This window comes from Megalops cyprinoides, chromosome 13 (genome assembly GCF_013368585.1).
Source record: "Megalops cyprinoides isolate fMegCyp1 chromosome 13, fMegCyp1.pri, whole genome shotgun sequence".
NCBI classification, from domain to species: domain Eukaryota; kingdom Metazoa; phylum Chordata; class Actinopteri; order Elopiformes; family Megalopidae; genus Megalops; species Megalops cyprinoides.
In genome coordinates, this window is record NC_050595.1 from 2,795,724 (window position 1) to 2,816,962 (window position 21,239).

A 21,239-nucleotide genomic window follows, 5' to 3' on the forward strand; every position below is an offset into this window, starting at 1 on the left:
CTTGTTTCCATCTTTGCTGTGGTTTAATTATCAATACCCTGCTATCAGGGAACATTTTGTTCTTGCAGGTTTTTTTTTGGAAACGTAGAGTACATGTGAAAATGTGGGATGTCAGAGCAGTGAAGTTGCAGGTGAATAGGGCAGATTTAGGCTGTGAAGCCCGTCTTGCCTTTTAGGCTAGTGGAGACATGGGGAGCTTTAGTTTATGAAGCCTGACTTGCCTTTTAGGCTATTGGAGACATGGGGAGCTTTAGGCTGTGAGGATGTCAAGACGGATGGAAGGGGGAAAGGGAGGAAGAAAGATAGAAGGGCTGAAGACACTGAAGAGACTGACCTTGTGTTGATGTGTAGCACTTAAACTTTTGAAAAGGGCCTTTTTTTCCCCTCAGATTTTGATAGGCTTTCTGTTGTGTTACAACATATGCCATCTGAGAGATTTGGCATTATAGTCTACACATGCTACATGTAAAGAGGTTGCTTAGAGATATTTTATTTGACGGAGGATTGCGGTCTCTCTCGTGGTCATTTTACGGGGTACTGCGTGTCCGCTCGGTATCACCCGTCCCCCTCCCGCAGTGAAAATGTCATGGAATGGACGAGCCAAAACACAGATGGAAGATTTGCAGGCGTTTGTTTTGTTTAGTCTTTTGACTTGCATTTTTCTCCTAATAACATCGTTTAGAATAATCGGCTGAGCGTCAGGCTTGTTTACCCGCTAAGCTTCGCGAGCGAGTTGTTTACGTCGGGGGGACGATGGCGAAGGTATTTTACAGTTATGATATTTGGATAGTCGGAGGAGAAAAGATCGTTTGTTGAGATTACGGCGAGGCGGCCAATGGCAGGGGCTGCTAGTGGCTGGATAAACGGGACCAGGTGGCAACGCAGTGGAAAGAACGCGAGGGCGCGGGAGCGCGGCGAGGCGCGAGGGGGAGGGATATCTTCTAACTGAAATCATTTCCTTTTCTTAATCAAAAGATGACAGGCCCCGGTCTCAGACCTCCCATCTGCGCCACCCCGATCTGCACTGTCTCCGTCGCTATTCTGTCTCCCCGGGATGCCAGAGCGACACAAGTCCCCCCGAGACCCGGCGAACTTGTTAGGGTGGGCTCCAACATTCGGGGAGAGGGTGTCCAGTCCCCCTGTGATAAATAATACGAGCTCACTGACTTTTCCTTTCCTATTGAAATGTTGACCTCGTTGATTGCTAACTGGAAGAGAGCATTAAATATTAAACAGTTAGGCCTTTTCACTCTCAATAATGTAAAAATAATGATTATTACCATAATTTCACCCCAAAAACAATAATTTATAAATCTGGATACTCATACTGGATACTTTTCAGATAAGGTTAATGTAAACTATAATTTAGCATTTTACCACACAGAGTATGATTAGGGAATGCAAATTAGTACAGTACTGTGTGGAGTTCCAAGAAAATAAAAAACTGAAATAAACACTTTGTGCGCACGTGTGAATAAAAACACGAGACAATGGAATAAATAAATAAATACTTTGCAGATTTCTTTATACTTTGAGCGACAGGCGACATAAGTCATGACGTGATTTGTTCCATCAACACTCCAATTTTTTTTCCGATTGTTGTTTTTTCGATCCTTGTGTTCGACGTGGCTGTTCAGCATAACGTTTCTCTTTAATGTTTTTCCAGTTTGCTCCCCGAAGATTCCGCAGCGCTATACTAACCCCTCTGGGAGCTGTGACACTTGTAAGCACAGAATGCGAGAGCGATTTGGGTCAGAACGCAGACTCTCCGCCTCTTGAGAGAGCACTCGGTGAGCGGGGCAGTGCCGTTCCGCTCCAGACACTCAAACAACGCACGCCTCCACCCTGAATGCGGGGAGACCGATAGCGCACTAGCCACTTAAGAGTGCCACTCACCGAAACCATCTGCTCCACAGCCCGATGTCCCGCTGCGTCTCCGTCCCACACTGCAAGTCATCTTATCGATACTCGGACCCTGTGAGATTCACTGCCGCGAAGCTTCCCTGAGCGCAGTTCCGCAGACCTCAGGCGTACATGTCGGTCATTTAGATTAACTGCGCATAAAGGCACTGCTACAAGCTGCGCACATTTTTCCCCTGTAGCCGCACTGGCTATACTGAAACTTCATGCATTTTGGTAGAAAGACGTAAACAATAAAAAGCACGATCTGGACCATGCATTAAACAGTCCATTTGATTTTAACGTAAATTGTTTAATCATCACGTTATAAATTGGCAGCGTATGTTAAAATTGACCCATTTACCCCTGTGTATGTTCGGAACCCTGATTCCGTAAACATGTTTTTTGGAGATCTCTGCGAAGTGGATCTTCCAAGAAAGCGGAGTAATCGAAAACAATAACCGCGCCGAGCGGAAACCTGTCAGAACGTCCGAAGGAAGAATGAAATAATAAAATAATAATCCGTGGGTGGGCCGTCGATGCTGAGAACACAAATATTTCACAATAAAGTTGTTTAAATAAAGAGCTTGGCCTAGATGGCAGAAAGATAAGACATGCTGGGTTAATTACGCACGCTCATAAAAATAAACCTCCAGTATAAAATATGACTTTCTATACGACAGGATTTAACTTATAAAATTGCAACGAGGTGTGTTCTTCAGATGTGAAAGAGGATGGATTGTTTTAAGGAAAAACAAAACAGGCTGGGGGGAGGGGGGTGTAAAGACAACACAATCAACAAAGGGAGTAGTGTTTACTCTGAACTGAAAGTCTTTCAAATTCTGCCCCGCTATTGTACTGCGTCGCAGAAAGAAAACAGCCCCGTTAAGTCCCCGGTTTATTGTTATTTAAACTGAGCGAAACGTAATACGCTTAAAAGTTCAGTAAATATATTTGAAAAGCTGAAAGTTGAAACTGCCCTTACATGCACTTCAACAGTGATTTATTACAACACACAGTGAAAAATAGATTATTTTCCCTAAAACATTGTCTTTACTTTTATCGCTGGGTGGCCCAGTTCATTTTTTTATGTTAACATAAGACCTGGGAGGGGGGGTGGGGATTGGTGCTGGTTTAAATTATTCGGTGACTCTGCTTGTGCATAGTGGAGACTGCTGATACAACATCAGAGGTGCTTTCTTCAGGTATACATGGATCTCGCAATAGAAGCACCGACTGCATGAATCGGATTATTGAACGCCCGAACAGCGCGATCCATGTGAGCGTGCTCCCTGCGCTGGAGTGCGCGTACGAGAAAAAGCGTTCTTTTCCCCGTGAACGCGAGGCGCGCTCACCCGTCACTAGCTAGAAAAACCCATCTTACGTTAATCATGTTACACTCACAGCTTTAACCTTTGATTCTGATTAATATTAACTTACCTTGAAATTGACTTGAGTTGGATGCAAGGAATACATATTTTCTGCGATTTTAAGGTCACTGGGGGAATTTGATTATGAGTATGTTTAGATGTTTAGAGACTCTTCACTTGGGGGGTAGTGGTGCAGGGAGGGGCGGGGGGCAATGTTGGTGGATGAAGAGTATTTAAAGGAGACATCTGGATGTGATGAAATGCCATTTGTCTAAACAGACCTAGACATCTCCCAAGCCACACATGTGCTCACCGGGTTTAATGCTCAAACAGTATTTTAAAAACTAGTATATTGACAAATATTTAATTCCAACAGCCTTGAGAGCTTCCTAAGGCCTATTTCCAAAATGAAATGATTTTTTTTTCCACAGTTGTTTAACATCTCTGGTCAGAGTAGTGTCAACATCCTCAGCAAATCTGTGCAACTCTCTGGAATGAACTAAAGAAATAGATTTCTTGAAAGCTAGTATTTACTATGTACAAGTTGAGAATATGGATTCCCTCACTCTGAATAAAAGCACTAGTATTTACAGCTGGAGCATGATTACTTGGCCTGATATGAGCAACATGCTAAGCATTAGCACTTTATACATGCATTTTACAAGGTGTTGATTATCTTTCTTAATTCAAGATACTGGGAAAATGTAGTAGAACCTGTATACAATGTTGATTTTAGAGATCAGACTCAGACTCTTCAACAGCCTCTTTAGGATTGTTTGAGTGGGTTAGTATCAAGCAAAGAAGATTTCCAGGCTTCAGTCAATTACTTGGTCTTTGGCCATTCAGATAGAACTAACATCAGGTTGGTTGGCTGTGTTAGAAATTTTAGTTCTCACCATACACTCAACACATGTGGCTTATATTACTGGGAGGTTTTTTTTTTCTTCTGTGGTGTATAGATTTTAGCACAAACGAGAGGACACAGAGTCAGGAAACTCTGGATAAATATGCAGATAATAAATCATCTAAATGTTAAACACCACCAGTTTCATTCTTGTCTGTGAAATTGAGAGAGAGAGAAAGAGACAGACGGACAGAGAGAGAGAGAGAGAGAGGGAGGGAGGGAGGGAGGGAGGGAAGGAGGGAGAGAGAGAGAGAGACCTATAGATTCATCTGCTCCTTAATTTCATTTAAACAGTCAGTCTCCAGGCCTGCAAACACTGTGCTGGAACATGCCTAGAATAATAAGCGTCATGCAATCTAATCAGATTTATAAGGGAAATTGATTGTTGTGTGGCAGGAGGGGAGAGGGGTTGACAATGGCTGAAATTTAAGTGTTAATTTTTATGCTAATCCACTGCCATCTCCATGTGATGCAATTTGGTTTTCCGAGCAGGAGATATAAAATAGCCCCGCTCACCGGGAAAATGCCAGCCAGCCAGACCCTGAAAGATTGTAATTTATTAGGTGTGTTTCTATTAGTGTGTGTCACAGTTGTTAGCGAGCTAGGCGTGCAGGCACAATGGCGCTCCATGCCTGCTCCGGTGCTGTCAGACAGGTTTCAGCTCAGCTGACTGGAAGATGGGGGCACGGATACGTTTCCACACACCGAGTGGCCCATGCCCTCCGGACAAAGGGCCATTTAATACGATTTAGTGACATTTTCCTTGGAAAGGAGGAGCAGGAGGAGGAGGAGGAGGAGGAGGAGAGGGAAAATGAATGCGGCCAGATTAAAATGGCATCTGTGTTTCTCATGGTTCAAGCATGCAGGCACTTCAGATGGGGGCCATGACGTTTGTGCAGACGGGAGAGAGAGGGAAGGGGGGGGGGTGGCATCGAAAGAGAGAGAGAAGACAAAGAGCATGAGGGAGGAGGAGAAGAAGAAGGAGGGAAGGAAGGAAAAAACGAATAACTGTGGGACATGCAGTAAAATGTGTTGCATGCCGCAGTGTTCTCTACATGCTGTCATGTGATCGATTTACACACAGCCACAGGGTGATGTAATCTGTAATGAAATGAATGCAGATGACAAGGGAGCGGTGGTGATAGCGACCTTATTTGGCTATCTTACAGGTCCCCCGACAACCTCCTGTCAACAGGCTACTCTCCATCTCTCTCCCCCTCTCTCCCTCCGTCCCTCCTTTCCCACTCTTTCTGTCTGCGTCGTTGTGTAAAATCTACAACCACTGTTTCTTCGTACGCTGGCAGAGTTAAAGGTTTGGATGTATTTCACATATAGGTCAATTAAATGCACCAACATCTGCTCCCCTCTAACCATTTGCATATAGCATTCATATGTTAATGACGTCCCTTGTTTTTTTTTTTGTTGTTGTTTTTCATTTCCTGGCCCTCTCCTCTGCTCATTGTAAAAAAAATAAGGCATCAAGTTTTACGAATGCACATATCGAGCGCTAGCCGAGTCCATCCTATTTTTCCCTTCCTCTGGCTGGCAGCTGTAAGGAGGGAGTTTTCTGCGTTTTGCCATGCCGATTTTCAACAAGAATCCCTGCACTGTTGCGGGCATGCTTCCCTTACCAAAGCAGCTTAAAGCCTTATAAATCAATAATGACACAGATGGACCAGTGATAATCTATTTAGAATGCCTGATAGCAAATATTGTTGCACAGATGACTATGCATGGAGTTATTTTAACTCCGTTTTTTTTTTTTTTTAAATACACCCTCTGGCTCTGTTTTACTTCTCGCCGCTAAAGGGCGACTTTTTAAAATGGCAGCTGGAGGGAAGGTGGCCGTTCGTGCCAGATAGGTTAATGTGTCAGCTGGTGCCCGGCGCCCGGGAACAAAGGGGGTGAGGCAGGACCCGCCTGTCAGTACAGCCATAACTACCCATGATTCTCTGGGAAAAAAAAGTGGCTCTGGATGGGATTTTGACTGGAGATGTGAATAGCTCTGAAGGTCTGCTTCTGTCTCAGATGAAGAGTCAGGTTTAGTGTGTGAGGAGGGCACAGTGATGGGGGGGCGGTGTGGGGGGGGGGGGGGGTCTTAGAAAATGAAGTAAAGGGTTGTCAGAAGTGGCAGCTGATAAATATAAGCCCTTATTGATCTGATGAAAATGAACGATCCCCACAGCGCTTTGCAATATTTAGTTGCTCGCAGCTTTTCACCGATGGGGGGGTAAGGTGGCAATAGATTTTCATCCTGCCACATGGCCCTGAGATTCGATTTCATGTTTGACCTTTTCCGCCGAGTCTCCTTGACCTCTGTATTTGCTGCGATTTAGAGAATTTGCTACATTTGGCATGATATCATCTTTCTAACCCCCCCCTTTCTCCTGTCACCCCCCCCCCCGCTCCCTCACTGTTTCTTTGTTTCTTTCATGACAGGACACCGGGACATCCCCCCCCCAGGCCGTATCCTGTACCACTGTACCACCGCGTTGCTGGGGTGTTTTCTAACCTGACAGACAGGTCTGAGACAGCGATGCCGTCAGTGTGCTAAGGTAAGACAGGCCTCGCGTCTGACAGTCACACCTGTCACAGGGTGCTTTCCCCCCGTTTTGATGGTTAAAATGTTTTGGCGTATTGATCTTCACGAGCACCCTGTGTGGGCTGTAACACGTACGAGTCCGTATCAGGCGGAGCGCGGCTCCGTAGAGCGTATCCCCCCCCCCCCCCCCCCCCCCCCCCCCCCCCCCCCCCCCCCCCCCCCCCCCCCCCCCCCCCCCCCCCCCCCCCCCCCCCCCCCCCCCCCCCCAAAGCTGCCCTCAAATCAAGTCGATTCCTCGCCCATCACAAAGCCAGTCATTTCACAGCTCTGTGTCCCAAGCTCTCCGTTACTCTTTGTTTGCTGTTTGCAAACAGACAGACGCTCACGGGCAGTACCGCAGGTGAGACACACACACACACACACACACACACACACACACACACACACCTCTACACCTATTGCTGGTGGAGGCATTAATTTATGCACCGCAAAAAAAAAAAAAAAAAAAAAAAACATCCCTCATATCGTGCTCTGCTCTGCATTTAAAGGCATGGTTTTACCAGCTATGCGTTCCGATGAATAAAAGAGGAGTATACAAATACACAGGAAGAGCACAGAGAATCGTCAGAATATCAGAAAATTATAAAACTCATATTACAATTGTCTGCTCTTTATTATAACTTATATTGTAACTTATATTACAGTTGTGAGTGAGTGTAACTGTAAACATAGAACGACATGCAGAAATATAGATAAGCATATGCGAAATTTAAGAGCAATGCTTATAGCACTTACACACAACCCAAGGAGGGGGACCACAGAGGCTTTTGGCCAATAAACACATAGTAATAGAGTTATAGGCTGAGCAGGCATTAAAAATTAATATGCTTTTAAACCTTGGTCTCTTTTAGATATCTGGTGTTGTATGTCGAAGACAGACAAAAAGTATTCATTACACAAAATTCAGAATATTTGCTTTAAGTGTAGACTGTTCTATTTTAATTCTTCCTGTGGTAGTTCACAGACTCTTATTTTAACATTTTCTTCCTGTAGCAGAGTTACATGTCATGTTTTAACAGTTACATCCTGTAGCAGTTTGAACCGCCTGTTCCGGTAATAGTTTTACATGGTCAGCTGGTCAGTTAATGGTTACTTTCTGAACAGTACATCTGTTCTAATCGGGCTATACCTGTAGTAGTGGAACAGTGCGTGTTCTGTAGCAGAGTTCTATCTACATGTACATGATTATTACTGTAGCACAGTTACATGTAATGTTTAAATGCTTACTTGCTGAGGCAGTGGCACAGTACACCATCTGTTGTAATGGATTCTTTCTGTAGCAGTGTTACAGAGTTACTTATAACAGTTTCCTATGTAACAGATGACACACTCAGTGGAATAGTAGTAAAGATCTTCATGTTCGGTAATGATTTGTGCACAAGTATGAGGAAATTTATTTATCCCTAAAGCCTTGGGAATAAGAGTGTTATTTTCCTTTTTGTTATCACTGCAGAGAGAATCTGGAGCATTCCCTTATTCTTCACCATTGAATCCCTCTGAAATCTGAGGCATGTGCTGTAAGACTCTCTCTCTCCCTCTCTCTCAGCCTATCTCTCCCTTTCTATCTCTGTCTCTCTTTTACCCTCTGTCTCTTTCACTTCCTCTCTGTCTCTCTCTCTCTTTCTCTCTCTCTTGCCCTATCTCTCTGTCTTTCCCTTTCTCTTTATCTCTCTCTCTCTCTCTCTGTCTCCCTCTCTCCCTCACCCTCTCCCAGCTCAGCACGTAACAGTAAGTTATCATGCCCCAAGGTAGCATGCGCTAATATCTCCAGAGGTGTTTTAAGTGTTTAAACTCCCAGCTCTTGAGTTTCAGCCCACTTCACACAACATAAAAAGCGCATGAATGCTGACACTGGCCAAACATGCCTTTCCTTGAGGAATATGGCATTGGATGCTGAGAGAGAGAGACGTCATAAAAGCTCATGATTTTATAGACACTGATCTGGTTTTCATTACTCCAGGCTGGTAAGCACTTCAGGATCACAGTATGTTAAAAGAAAAGTAATTCTTCAAATGAGTGAAGAGAAAATATGAATTAAATAAATCATGTGACTGAATGATTGCTATTTTGAAAGGGGCAAAGACCTGTTTGAACGGGATCTGGTGATTTGATATCACGGTTCTTCCTCTTACTCAGGAGAAACATTGCCTTTTTGTGACAGTAGAAACCACATTATGGGAAATATCAGCGTGAAACTGTGGAAACCCTGTTTTAGACCTCAGCATTGCCTCCTCAGTTACTTGTAATGTGCAAACTTGGGGGTGTGTGCATGACACTATATTGTGACGTGCGAATTCTATTCTTTAGCGATGCATAGAAGTGTACGCCAGGAGGTATTTGTCACGAAAGACAGGTAAAAACACCCCCTTTGTGATTTGCATATCGTTAATGTGACGTGCAGCCATCAAACCTTAGCACCTGGCTGCATCTGGTCTTTAGGCGGGGGTGGAGAGTGAGGAGTGATTGATTATCTTCTGCACAGAGATGACTTACACGTTACTAGATTTTCAACACAACTGAACATGTTAAGTTAGACTACATGAAAATGCTAGTAAGTAAGTAAGGAAAACGGTGAGCGTATTGCACTCCTGAGATATGAGGGCTAACAATGCCTCTGTAGCATAGCGCCTCACGGAACACCATGCTCTCCCGTGTTGTTTGCTGGCCATTGTGACCTCATTTACCATCATTTGCATATTTCATTTCATTGGATGGATCAGCCTTGGCAGTGCCGTGTCCTTTGCAGCGAGACTGGGGAATTATTTTTATGTATTGCTCATTCCTGCATTGATGGAAGATAACAAGTTTGGCGGCCAGACATCCTGGAGTTTTATGCATTCGCCCCTGTGGTATCTTATGTATGTTTATGTGCAATATGTTATGCTTTTGGTCTGCCATCCAATTTCAACATGTGGTGCAAAAAACATAGGACTCAAACTGAAACAGCCGCTGGCCACACATTTTGACAGAAAAAAAATGAACAAGGACATCATGTATATTTTTAAGAATTTTGTGCTTTTAACGTATATACTGGGAGTTGTATGTCTCTGGTGACTTATTTTTCCATGTATGCATAACTCTCATGTGTGATAGGGGTTTCACAAGAGCAGTTTCTATGGGGGCTGGGAGACGAGGTTGGGGGTGTTCAGTGTCAGAACAAGTATGCCTTACAGGCCATATTAGTGCAGATTAACGTCTCCTTGTGTCATTCAAACTCAACCCCTCTCTCTTTGAGAGCATATTGTAGATATCCCCCTGAGGTCTGAGCGGATCTGAGAGGCATGTTTCTGTCACTGAGGGGTGCTCCAAAGGACAGCAGGGTCCTCGGTGACCTGTGACAGCCAGGCCTGAGTCTCTGATCCAGGCTGTTACAGAGCGTCGTAGTGGGTCATGTAACTGGTGTGTGTGATTTTAAATTGTGTTTGTACTGATAAATATCTGTATATCTGTACTATATATGTATTCTAGCTTTGGTCTATTTATGTATTTGACATCCTTAACTTTTACTAAAGTGGAAAGGTGCAGGATTGTAACCAAAAGGCTGCAGGTTCAGTTCCCCTCTGGGGCACTGCTGGTGTACCCTTTTGCAACGTGCTTAACCCAGAACTGACTCAGTAAATATCCAGCTGTCTAAATAGTTAACATGTAAAAATTGCAGCCAATCTAAGTTGCTCTGGATAAGACAGTCTGCTAAATGACTGTAATGTAATGTATCCTGTATAAGTTGTTTATGAGTTAATAGCTTGCATTTATTTGTTAATTAGAGTTAAGGATGCCGGATATATAAAGTACCTAAGTTGGTATATTCCAGGCCCATCTTCAGGAATAGTAATGGTGAGGTTCTGGGGGATGAAACAGGCTTCCTTCCAGAGACTGACCTTTGACCCTTATCAAAGTAACTTCCAGTTTATTAGCGGCAGAGGTTTCTCCTCCGTCGTTGCGCCGCGTAACGTAAGCACTTCCTGAATTAAACCGCCGGTTTCCTGTTCTTTGTATGCATGGCCACGCCTGGCTCTCTCTCTCTCTCTCTGTCTCTCTCTCTCTCGCTGCCCCAGCGTTTAATAACAATCACCTTCCCCTTCAGTCTCCCCAGATTGTGTCTAATTCGCCCTGACAGACTGCCTGCCTCTCTCCCCCCCTGCTCCGCACCCTCGCTCGGCGCGCTCATACGGCCTGTCATTTTTAATATCTGATTCCGTTTTTAAGTCCCGAGTTTTTTAGCCCGGATGATGAAATCAGCGCCCGTCTGAACGCGGGGAGCGGGTCCCTCGCCGTCTCGCCCGCGCGTCACTCGGGTCGATTGAGAGAGAAAGACGTGCGAACAGCGGAGGATCTCGGGCCCGAGTCGCCTCCTTCCCCCTCTCTTCCACTGTTCTTTCTTTTATACGAGTTCCCGCTTTTTTTCCCTTTAATTTTGACGGTTTCTTGGTGGAGACTCTTTTGTTCTGTCAGTGGAGACGCCCTCCTGTGAGATGTTACTCTCAGACATGCATGCACACATGTGGTCACGTTGCGTGAACAGATTTACAAAATTTGAATAGGTGTCAGACTGACATGTTACAGATACAGGTGGGGTATAGAGAGTAACATGTGGAGCGACAGAACGGTAAAATAAAAAGTAAGTGCACCGGCAGGGAGGTGATATCTGTTTTGTCACTCACAGAGTACGGTTCAGCTAAAGTGCGTAAGTATGAAGACTCTGAAGCGACTCCGTGTGCTGACGAAAGTCCCTGCTTGTGTTGGCTGTTTAGCTGTTTCTCAGATGGAACTTATTTTTTTGGAGAAGCAGATGGGACAGAATTCACACTCTCAGCTTTTTTCCACATTCCGCTTTTCCTCTAAAAAAGTGGCATTTCGTGAGTCTGTGCATGTGCTAAACATGACCTCCCCGCTTGGCCTTCTGGTCACACTCTATTTTAAGGGCCTGTTTACGCGGTTAGAATGAATGTACTACTAATCCACCTTACGATTTGCTTTTGAAACAGTTACTGAACAGATAATAAGCACAAAGTGAACAGGTGGCAATAAAATTCCTTTTTTGCACTCATATGTAAAGACAAACTCATTCAAAACAACAAAAGCAAATACATCGTGAGTGCACTTAAAGTGCATCAAATCAAAGATTTCCAAATAACCTCAAGCTCTACAAATGAATATATAATGCTCTCTGTTTCCTAACCACTTTAATAAAAAGACACCATTTGTCACTAATAGGAGATGGGGTGTGTTCTAACAGTGGTAATAGGGCCATTCAAAGAAAGTGCAGCCATCTCTCTTGTGTAGTAGTGTGTGTCACCTGAGCTCCTGGGGAACGCCGTCTCTAAATGCACGCAAGGGGAACCTCCCTGTGCTGCCTGCGTTTTAGGCCCCCGTGACGCCTCTGCCTTACACCCTTCCGTTTTGCCCAGTGATGAAACGGCACTAACCGGCACCGCACCTCTCGTTCCCACTGAAGGCACAATCTAATTACACAGTATTCGGAGAAGAGGAGTATTTTGGGAAAACTGCGCGCTCCTTTAAATAAATAGAGCGAACAAAGAGCAATATTTATTTTGCTTTGATTAACAAATCGGCAGAATAATTAGTTTAAAAAGAAAAAAAAAAAATAGGGAAAGACTCACCCACCTGCCCGCTAGCTCTTGTACGATCATTGCGCGTGGTTCTTCCCAGCATGCTTGGCCCTCAGCAGAGACATTAATGAACTTTTGCCCCCGGCGGTCTGACTGCGGTCCTCAACCACAGCCCTGCTGTCTCTGAATCTCGCTCTTTGATAAATACTTTATTGATAAGTTTTTAATAAAGCAAAGAGTATTGTTTTCTCGGAGGTTGTATTAATAAACATGAATGAATTCATTTGTCTTTAACAAAGCGTGATTAATGCACATTAAACTAGTGCAATGCTCGTACCCCCTAAAAAGCCCATCGACATGAAATATTAATGTCACATTATTAATGGTTTTATAAAGAAAACAACAAGTTATTAATCCTCTGATTAAGGACTGATTAATGTTTTAATGAACACTATGCACGGAATAGAATATGAATATATGACAGAATATGAAATCTTGGTGTGCACCCAAACCGGTTACATATTTATGTTTTTTTTTAATAAACTATTTCACGCACGCAAATGCACATACACACAATATGAGGTTTTACAATTCAAGCAAAGAAATTCAGAACATCAAACAATTGCCCTGAGTAACATGAAACAAACTAAATATAGAAGCAGATTTTAACACAATGGGGGAAAATTCGCATATCCGTTTATTCCCAAGTATTATTGGCAGGGAGAGCAAATGCAGAATAACAACGCTGCTGTTGAAGGACACATGTTTTTTTTTTTCCTCCCTTTCCTTTGCTCATCTGAATGTGTCTGCGTGTATTTTTATCCCTCAACTGAAACTACCGAAACACAAATATGCCAATCCTTCAGAGACATGAAGAGTGACAAGCTCACGTGACCAGTAAAAAAGAGGCGCATTACCCTCCCTGGTGAGGAGAGGGGTGCGTGCGTGCATTTGATTAAACACATTGCTGAGCTCTGGAGTGCATGATCACAATGCCAAAAACAGAACCTTGCCCTGAGTTATTGCATCAGTAAAGCGGTTGTGTGTTGTGTGTTTTTTACAGGTTTGAGGTTATCAAAGCATACTGAAGACTGTTTTGTCTGTAACTGCCAATCATAAATGATACTTAGGTGAAGAATTTGGGGGAGTGAGGAGCTACAGTAGAAATACCCTCACTGGCTGCATCAGAGTGGTAGTGTAAAAGTTAGAGCATGTTACTCTTGATGAAAGCGTTGCTGGTTTCAGTCCCAGATGGGACCCCTGTCTGATTCCATCTCCTGCTGGTCTCAGGGCTTCATCACAGGGGTCCTTTGGACATTCCTGGGCCTGTCTGTGGAAGTCCCTGGGATCTACCACCTGTATCTCTGAATAAGCTTTTACCGTTCTCAGTTCCTATACGTGTTGTAAGGCAGGGTAGCAGTGGGCCTCTGTCAGAGGGTGAGAGCCTAGGGGACGGCTGGTGTTCTTCACAACTTCTGTGTCTCGCTCCTGTGGGTTACGATTGTCCTCTCATGCACCGTTCACCCTCAGTGTCCCGCCTCGTTGTTACTTTGGGTGGGCTTACTAGCTCCCATTCCTGTCTTCTCTCCCCTTCTCTCTCTTTCTGTTCTCTTCCCCTCTTTCCCTCTCTTTCTCTCTCTTCCCCTCTCTTTCCCTCTCTTCCCCTCTCTTTCCCTCTCTTTCCCTCTCTTCCCCTCTCTCTCTCTCTCTCTCTCTCCCTCTCTCCCTCTCTCTCTCTTTCTCTCTCCCCTCTTTCTCTCTCTCCCTCTCTCCCTCTCTCTCTCTTTCTCTCTCCCCCTCTCTCTCTCTCCCTCTCTCCCTCTCTCTCTCTTTCTCTCTCCCTCTCTCCCTCTCTCTCTCTCCCCCCCCCTCTCTCGTCTTTTGCCCTCCTTCCCTTCATCACCCTCTCTTTCCCTCTGCTTCTCTTTCCATCTCTCCCTGCTCTGCCTTTCTCCCTCTATCTCCCTGTCACTCTCTCTATGACACGCACACACACACACACATATGCTGGCCACCATGGGATGCTTCACACCCAGTCACACGCCCCTCCAAAAACAATTATCTTTGAACTCGCTTTCAGTGCTGTTTGTCCTAATTACAGATGGTTGTCTCTGTCTCGCTCTCTGCCTCCTCAGTGTGGTTTTGCCCTGGATGTTGATCCTACTGAGGTTCAACCTTATTTTACTCACTGGTACGCTCTTAAGACCTGGATTCATCACATATTCCCTAGTGCAGCTTTCACTTCCAAATGTGATTTTTCTTTTTTCCTCTTGTCTTTTTTTTCCCAGATACAATTTAGTGGTGTCATCCAACTGAATTAATCTCAGTTCCCAAAATGCACCAAAGGACATATAGCTTGTTCCAATTACTGGATCACTGTTCAAGTTTACTTATTTGGGTTAGAGGCGTATATCTATGCTGCAATGTGAATAGCAAGTGGAAAAAATGTTATGTTTTCAGACCATGCTACAGTTGTGAGTCTCACTGTAATTAAGACATTTAAAGGAGGCAAATGCATTACTTGGTGTTGCCAAATGCATTTTTTGGCCCAGATGCAAGCGCATTTGTATTTAAGTAATTCCCACTTGGACGAGAGATGATAGTGAGTACTATAAGCAAGATCACACATTGAAGTATATACTCAGTTTGGCTGATCATTCACAATAAAAAGAAACCACGGGAGTTGCAGAGCTAGGTTCACTGGTGTTATAATTATTAGCAGGTTTTGTACAGCAGACGTGATCTCCTGCAATGGACCAGGTAAATGCAGGCGTTTGGAGCTCTCAGGCTCTCCTAGGCTCTCAGTACAGTGCTGGCAGATCTGGGCCGAACCCCCAGGCCAACGCTATTCGCCGGCTCTTTTCTGTCGTCCGTGATTGGCAGCTCTGCCGGCCCCCTGGTCTGCCCGTTAATTAGACTGCCGGCTTACCCTCTGTGACGCTGAGATCACGCATGATGCTGAGATCACGTGAGACCAGAGGGCGACGCTGTGGGACCCGGAGACGTTTTCGAGCTTGGATTCTCGATCGCATTGAACCCCCCGTAGGGGGTGCGAGAAAAGTCTCAGCAACCCCTACGCCTGCTCTGCACCTCCCTGTGAAAGCAACACGTAATCAACGCCAAGCGTTGACCTCAGTTTCTGCAAACAGGTCTCTTCATTAGATCATAGGCAATGTCTCTTCTCCTTTACCTACAACCACCTCAGATAAAATCTGGAATATCAGATCTGGAATGTTTATTTATTTTATTCATCTGACAAAATTAAATAACTGACAACAGGAATATTTTTTGATTCTGTCTCTATGTCTATGTGAATCTGCGGTCTCACCAAATCCTCTTCAGAAGAGAAGGATGTCCACAGAAGAACAAGTCGTAGAGTGTGACTGTCCTGCTGGTGCTTTTCAACTGATCTGTCCCAAAAAAATGTTTTGACAATAAGGATGAAAAAAGATCAAGAGAGGAGCATAAAGGTTTTTGAGCCTCTTTCCCTCTGTCAGACAACCCCTCTGCTTGTGATAAGCATAGTGAACCATGGGGTTAGATGCATGGCTGCTCTGGTCCCACTCCTCTTTAGCGAGCTTTGTCTGTGTGTTTCTCTGTGTCTCTTAGCCCTGAGTCTGTGTGCCTGAGGGATGTAAGTGAACTCAGCAGAAACAGCAGAGAGCCCGAGGTGCCGTTTATTGGGCGCTCACCTCTGGGGCTTGATTGCTCTTACCCATCTGAGACACGGGATCACTGGAGCTAAATAAGAAACCCGTGGTGGTGTCCTCACGGGTTGCTCCTGGAGCCCTGCAGTGCTGTGAAGCTGATCGGAAGGTTGCGAACTCGTACACGTTTCTGTGAGCAGGTGCTCAAAATAATTGGTAAACTGTTTTCCTGGGATGTTAGGGCATTCCCTGGGATATCTTTTCTTTCTGTGTGATGGCTCTGCCACGCATCTGTGTGCTGTAACGCTGTTTCAGCACTGAGATTGCTGCAGTCACACAACATGGGATGCTGTGTATTCGGTACAGAGGGAAGCGAAAGCGGTGTATTTCTGAATGTACTGCGAGGTGGAGATTGAGTCAAGTAACTGAATACTGAAATGATAACATTTCTTTGAAACAGAAATAACAGAACACACATACATAAATACATACATGCATGGACACGGTCTCTTACACGCAGGCATGCATGCACATATGCACACACGCATGCACACCCGCACGCACATATGCACACACGCACACACACCTGCATGCATGCACACGCGCGCACACGCATGCACACCCGCACTCCCGCACGCACACACGCATGCACACCTGCACGCACATATGCACACACGCACACACACCTGCATGCACGCACACGCGCGCACACGCACGCACACGCACACACACACGCACGCACACCCGCGCACACACGCATGCACACACGCACGCACCCGCACACATGCACACACGCTCACACAAAAGTTCCCCCTAGATAGTTGCTTTGTGAACGAATGTGTTTAAACTTGGAGTCCTCAGTCCTCACCAGTGTGATATCAACCATTGAGTGCTTATCTGGTAATGAACTGTATTAATCTTAATTTTGCTGTTTCCCCCTGACTTAAACTCACTTAAACAGAAGACAATAAATCCCTCAGGATCTCTCTGTGCTCGAAAGAAAATATGATCCTGTCACATTTCAGTTGCCTGGCAAAAGGCAAATGTTGCCTGGTGAAAGGCAAATGTTACTGTTAGAGGGGAATTTTGGATTGGGGTTTTTGGTGGTCTTTGGTGTAAAATGCACTTGTCAGGCCAGGGCACTGCTCGATGTCAGTGTTGAGGGCAGTGTCAGATGAGGAAATGACTCACTGATATGAACCGGTCATTGCATTTTGCTGTGGCGAGTGGTATCTTTTGATTGGTCCTCATGAGTCAGTGGTTGGCAGCTTCAGTGGTACCTCCCTAAAGCTTCAGCCTTTCATCACCATTTAGAGTTCAAGACGTGTATCCAGAAGGTTTCACGGTCAAGACCTAACTCTGATACTGCTGTTGTACCCCTTAAAAATGTGTATGTGTAAATGTCCTGAATGTGTAAATATCCAGCTGTATTTGGGGATATTTTGTAAAAGAAAACGTCAGATTTGAAAGTACCCTGGCTAAGACCGTTTTGTGAGGAAATAGATGACAGGAGGAGAAGGTGGAGATTGAAGCTGACTGCTCTGCCATTGGCCCGCCATCGTGACAGACAGGTGGGTGTGGTTTGAAAAGTAGAGAAGGGTGATATCTGGGGCTGGCAGATACATAAAGATGCGAGAAGATGCGAGCAGTGGGGTTTGGAGGGAGGGGGAGTGGTCTGAGGGCAAAGGTCAAATGTTCAAGGGCGTGTGCAGGTTAATGGTCTGGAGACAGCGGAGGGGTGTGGGAATGGGGAGACTGATTTATCAGGTGCCTCGGCTCAAGTTTCAGAGTGGACTGACGGGAAGGGTGTCCGCAGTGGCAGCGTAGCATAGTGGTAAGGATCAGGGCTCGTAACCGAAAGGTTGCCGGTTCGATTCCGCACTGGGGCTTGCTGTGCTGCTGTGCTTGCTGTGCCCCTGGGCAAGGCACTTGACCTAGAATTGCCTCAGTAAATATCCAGCTGTATAAATGGATAACATGTATAAAAGTATAATCTATGTAAGTTCTTCTAGATAAGAGCATCTGCTAAATGGCAATAATATATCGCTATAGAAGGGTGCATACACTTCTATCACAATAGAGCGTTTGGATGTTTGGAGGGTGCGGGTGAAGGGGTCAGGGGTGCAGCTGGCTTTGCAAAGCACAGACAGGGTATAGGTCAGGGAGAGGGATCACCCTTTATTTAATTATTTGCCACATGCTCTTTTACAAACACAAAGTATTAGAGTGTAGGAATATGCATTCAGAGTAACAGGTAGGGAAATGCCAACCAAAGCACCAAGGCAAGTGGAGAGTTTCAGCCAATGGGGAAGAGGGTTTCAGCTTTTTTCACCATAGCAACCAATCACACGATAAAGGTGCCCTGGAGCTGCGGGTGGGGTAGGCAGACAGGAGAGAGGGTTAACGAGGCATGGCCTTGATGTAGCGTCACATCCTGATGATACTTCAGGTTGCCCTGGCGTGACACAGTGTCTCGCCCAAGCCCAAGGAGCTCACAGAACCGGAGTGAATCCAGGGCTCTGTGCTGTGAAGCAGCATGATGGATGGGATGCCAGTCTATCACGAGACCACTACCCACAATCCATCTGTGCAGCATCTCTGAACACCAGGGAAGGAGTCAGTGTGTGCAATTTTCAAGGTCTCTGATCTGAATTCCCGGGTTAACGGGTACACTCTAACCACAAGTTGACCGCGTAGGTCAACTGAACCCTGATCTCAGCTGAAATGGAAGTCTCACCCTTTGTTTGGGAAAAAAAAAACGTGTGTTTACATATTACAGACAATATCAGAATTTGACACATTTCCTCTTGATTAGGTTGCTTTTCCGATGTGCACAATAGCAAATAACTTGAGAAAAATAACACTTAGGTCACAATCCTGTTACGCTTTTTAGTGCTTATGGTTCTGCCATGGTTTCAGATAAAGGGATACATTATTTGCATACTAGGCACAGTTTCAGAGACGTTCTCAAAACGGTATAGAAAAGATCCCTGAGTTAATTTATTAATCTGATCTGAGGTTTTATGCACTGATGCTAAAAAGCTGTGTGTTGCACAGAAAGGTGAGGGATGCATAATTCATGAGGCTCGGTGCATTGTTTGGGATTTTAGAATATTGTTTTTTTTCTGGGGAATTCTCAGGTGATGGTTGGCAGTAATATCTGTATTAAAATGAGTCTGAAAGTCAAAATATTGGCTTTTTTTCTCCATGGGGTGTGATTTTCACCTGGCCCCTTTCTCTCAGATGAAGGTTTAAATGGTAACGGGGGGAGGGGGGGGGGGTTGCCTTCTGCCTGATCTAATTTGTAGAGTTTTGCACCATGTTGACATTTAAATGTGATAAGAACAGAAAAAAAAACTGTACGCCGACCTATTTTGAAGATGCTCTCCGAATACATTTACATCAGTTTCAGCCTATAATTAATTGGGAAAAAAATGGCAGTGGTTTTTGCTCCAGATTTGATTATGATGGCACCGTGTAGGAGTTACAGGGATGTGAGTGTGTGTGTGTGAACGAGCATGCGTACGTGTGTGTGTGTGTGTGTGCGTGTGTGTGTGTGTGTGTGCATGTGTGAGTGCATGTGTGTGTGTGTGTGTGTGTGTGAATGCGTGTGTGTGTGTGTATACGTGTGTGTGTGTGTGTGTGTGTGTGTGTGAGTGCATGCGTGTGTGTGTGTGTGAATGCATGCGAGTGTGTGTGTGTGTGTGTGATTGCATGCGTGTGTGTGTGTGTGTGTGTGTGTGTGAATGCATGCGTGTGTGTGTGTGTGTGTGTGTGTGTGTGTGTGTGTGTGTGTGTGAATGCATGCGTGTGTGTGTGTGTATGTGTGAGTGCATGCGTGTGTGTGTGTGTGTGTGTGTGTGTGTGTGTGTGTGTGTGTGTGTGTGTGTGTGTGTGTGTAGGGGGGGCGGAAACAGCTTGGAAGGAGTCAGAGGGGAGGCGAGCAGCACACCTGGGTTTGATGGAGATTGCGGTTACTGACTGCTGTGCGATCGCATTACCCAGTGCTCGGCCTGCTCTCAGGCACAGCTGCGCTGGGGCCTGCGAAATCTGCATAGCAAATAAGGGCACATTGTTAGCTTAATCACATGTGAGGGGAGGGAAGAGGTGGCAGGAGGGGGGGACATGGTGGAACAAGCCGTGCGGCTCCCGAGACAGCCCGGGTACGATCGGGGGGGGTGCGGTGGGGGTGGGGGGGATTGGGGGGCGGCGGAGTGCACGGATAACCTGCCCCTGTATGTATCCCAGACTCCTTCACTTCCTGCTGAGGGTGTCTGACAGGGAGGGGTTATTGTTAGCGGTGTTAGCGAGGCTGTGGCAGGAGATGGTTGCTGAGAGTTCCCAGCTGTAGGACGTGGGAGATCTGGAGTGATGTCTGGTATTACAATAACAGGCTGAGGCAGCCTGTGGGACAGCAGATTCAGACAGGAGCTGTGGTTCAGATTGCTGCTTCCCCTGCTAAGGCTCGCTAAGGCTCCGCTCTCGTAGATATTTATATCTACCTATCTATATCCATCAGTGCATTTTTGTGTGGATGAGAGGGGAAGCGGATATTCGGCTGCTCGGCGATTAGATTTTATTAAAGTAAGCTACATGTATGGCATGGGCATAATATGCAGAATCAGTCATGCGGTATGATGCTGTTACATATGGAGGAATAATCTTCAGAAGTCCTGACCCGCCATGAACTGCTCGTGCACAGACTACTGTGGGCGTGCATGTTTACCGCGGCAGTCTCAGTAATACTTAAACAACATGCTTGCAAGCTTGCAGCATCTGCTGAATACACCCAAAACAGAATGCTTGCGAAATATCTATAATTAGCAAGCGTGTGGCAGAATAGGAAGACAATTAAAATGAAATCAGTGTTTTTCTCTGAAACCGTGGGATCCCCCCCACCCCCACCCCCCACCTCCTGGGAGGCAAGGTTCCTCTGGTCGATGTGGGACTTAGAGGGGGTCAGATTTCATTAAACACCCCTGGCACGGTCCGCTCCCACCCCCCCCCCCCCCCATCCCTGTTGATGTCTGCTGGAAGGACTTTGAGGGAGGATGAGTAAGATGCCATTCTCAAGGTCGAGAGGCCAGGCAAGAATGACAGCAATGCAGAGCAGCAGCCAGAAGTCACACTCAAATACCCTCAGAAAATATGAATATATTCAGAAAAATCAGTAAAAATAAACTTAGATAAAATATAAAAATACAAAATATATCTATTTTATATTTAAATATATTTAATTTCCTATGA

The 21,239-nt window shown here is 45.3% G+C and overlaps 1 protein-coding gene across 1 annotated transcript in view; it reads left to right on the plus strand.

The window, feature by feature from the left end:
- The first annotated feature begins 6,625 nt into the window (after window positions 1-6,625).
- The window catches only part of LOC118788044 (zinc finger protein 536-like), a 90,312-nt gene continuing 75,698 nt past the window's right edge, over window positions 6,626-21,239 (plus strand). The window contains exon 1 of the mRNA XM_036543878.1: window positions 6,626-6,728. The gene's annotated coding sequence lies outside the window, so the exon portion shown is untranslated. The remainder of the gene's footprint in view (window positions 6,729-21,239) is intronic.